We start from the raw sequence: 2988 nt of genomic DNA, 5'->3' as shown, positions 1-2988 counted from the left end.
CTCTCTATGAAACTTTATTACTGTGCCGCCACTTGTATTAGTTCTTTCAACATTGTGCTATGCCTCATTCGGAGTTTGCTTCTCCCTGCACTGTAATTTTATCTCTGTTATGTTTACATATAAGCACGTTGTACAAACGCTGAACTGAATGTACAAACCAGCTGAAGCTCTGCACTTTTAAAGGACACAACACAAGTTCTAAGTCTCACCAGTGAATGCCACTTATTCTTAAACACACTGGGAACCTTTGATATTATTTTCAAAACCCTCTCAGACCTGCATATGCAAAACATCAGCTTGTGGCAGACATGGTTATATTCCCTCTCACTGGCTCGTCATCAGTTTGACCTGCTGGTGTGCAAACAGAACATATCGACACTTATCAACATCAAAGCGGCTCTAAAGAGGACACGACCATGACCGCCAACTAAGTGACCGCTTTATCTGAGCCGAGCAGCTGAGGGAAAACTCAAGCTCTGGCCGTGGACGAGGAAACATTTTTGTTCTGGTTCCAAAACAAGAATTAGAAACAAAGTTACAAAAGGATTTCCAGACACCTGTCAGTGCTGTCACCGACAAGTAAACTCAGCTCAGGACCGAACACTTTAAGGGACACATTCAGATGTGTTTTGCTCAAAAGCACTTGTGCAGAAACAGAGGGAAGAGAAGGGCAGACGCTTGTGGGTAGAGTCTGCACGAACACATAAACAACTTCTCTATATTCAAGTAGCAGAACACAGACTGCAGGCCGAGGTGTAATTAAAGGACTCTCTCCCTCTCTCTGAAGCTCAGACTGCTGCAGGTCTCTAATTCTTCCCCAGTGAAGCCACTCCAGAGACTCTTGTGAAGTTTGAGTACTTTTTTCTTTACACAAGTGAGACATGAAAGAAACTTTCAAATTTGGATCATTTTCAACACGGCTTGTCTTCATAGTCCGCAGCCTCTGCCTATCTTTGCATCTCAGGGTGGAAATTCTACGTATCAATGACTTTTAACTTGTAACTTGTAACTTCGGCAGGAAGGTTCCTGTTAAAGATAAACTTGTGCGTCAGCTGACTTCCCAGAAACTGTTGCTTTTTTTAAAAGCCATGTGGGCGGGCTGTTGCTATGGGGAGGTGGAAAGGCTCACGACCAATGCTCTGACTGGCTTCAGAAGCCTTCCTCTGAGCTCTGAGCTCAAGTTACTGAGAGTGCAGATGAAGCTGCAGCATGACGGTTTACACACACACATACACACAAGGCTTTTGAAAGGAAAAATGTAAAATAAACAATGATAGAGTGGGGTTTATCAAGACTTGAAGGATACCGCAATTGTTAAACTTTCTTCAGTGTTTTACCAATGCAGGTTCCTGAGAAAAGTTTCCTTAGTAAGTTTAAAATAAATAAAAGTTAGTGCAGACACTAAAAGTGAGCTGAAGTCCATTCCTGTTCTTGCTGTGCAGAGCACTTCCTGCATGTAATCTACACTGAGTAGGTGTATGAGAGCAGCAAAAAAACACCACACCTTCAACTATCCCACAACAGGAATGTGTTTCACCTGCTGAATTGTTTTCTGCAAGCACCACAGTTTAGTTCCTGCACTGTTAGCATCGCACAACTTTGTTCAACCACAACACGATTTAAGCAAAAAAACAAAAAAGCAGCTGCAGCAGCAGATATGAAAACTGTCATTTTAATTCTGACAGCAGCCCTATAACGTTATTTTTAGTGCTATAGAACTGACCTGCAGGCTTCGTAGGTTAAATCAAGCTCGTATTATGATTTCTTGACAATTAAATGTAAGTATATCAAGTATAGCACATATAAAGAATAAGGCACACATGAGAACAAGTTTAGGAGAGTATGTGAAAGTTTTGCATCGTATTGTCCACATGGAATCGGCACGCTACTTTTAGAAAACAATCTCTAAATGCCTTTCAATCCCTGCATTTTCATGTATATTAACAGGAGTTTTTTTGGAGTCTGTTACAGCACCACATATAGGCCTGGCATACATATTACAGTGTTTGGAGTCATAATGCAGGGTTTGGCGCATTTCACTGAAACAATGCGGCAAACCCAGTAAATTTTAAGAATGTTAAAAGATCATAATCGTGAGGGAAAAGTTAATTCACTGTGGAAAAGGCTTGGTAGTTTAGCACTGGCTGTAAATTTGTTTTTACTTTACACTTTACACACTACCTCATGATTCAATATAACCTTTTATAACCCTCTTGTTGCGGCATTCATTTCACAATCTAGTGTAGATTGTTGAAAGAGGACAACACATGACGACATACAACTTCCATTAAATTAAATACTTCATTTGGTGAATGTACAATTAAATCCCACTTAAATGCATACATTTGTTTTATATTTTTTACAAATATAAAACTTCAAAAGGCCCAAATAAAACATTGCATTATCTTTTAAAGACACCATCATGCATCTTTATTTGAATGGATGGTGCAGTAATCCTGCTGGAAACAGGAAACCACAACAGTCTAATCTTATTCAGGCCAAACAGAGCTACATTGTTCTAGAAAGTCTTGTTTTATTTAAAAGCATGAGAGGAAATAGCCTACAGATACTTTTACACGAATGCAGCCCTGTTTAACTGCATTAGTTCTTTGGCACAGCTAGTCTGTGTGTGTAGCTAAATTTTAGTTCTCAAATCCTACTTCCATTTGCATGTCAAAATATTTGTCATTGACATGTGATCCAAAGCAGACACCTGCTCCACACAGATGTAATTTAAGTAAAAAAAAAAATTAGTAAGTCAGATAAAAGCGAAAATACATGCAAACACTAATTAACCAGTTACTACCATCAAGGTGGTTCAGAAACTCAGCCCCAAGACACTAGCATTGTGTTTTCTCACCATCCTCTAGTGTATGGTGGAAACTGCTCTATGAAACTGCCAAAGTCCCCATTGTGTGGATGTCTGTTATTCACACTGAAGTGTGCAGGGGTAACCAAGGTGGTGACTCACAGAGTTGGCCGCAGGAG

The sequence above is a fragment of the Solea solea genome, chromosome 13 (assembly GCF_958295425.1).
Source record: "Solea solea chromosome 13, fSolSol10.1, whole genome shotgun sequence".
Classification (NCBI taxonomy): Eukaryota; Metazoa; Chordata; class Actinopteri; order Pleuronectiformes; family Soleidae; genus Solea; species Solea solea.
The sequence above is the reverse complement of the archived record's forward strand: the minus strand, read 5'-3'. Positions refer to the sequence as shown.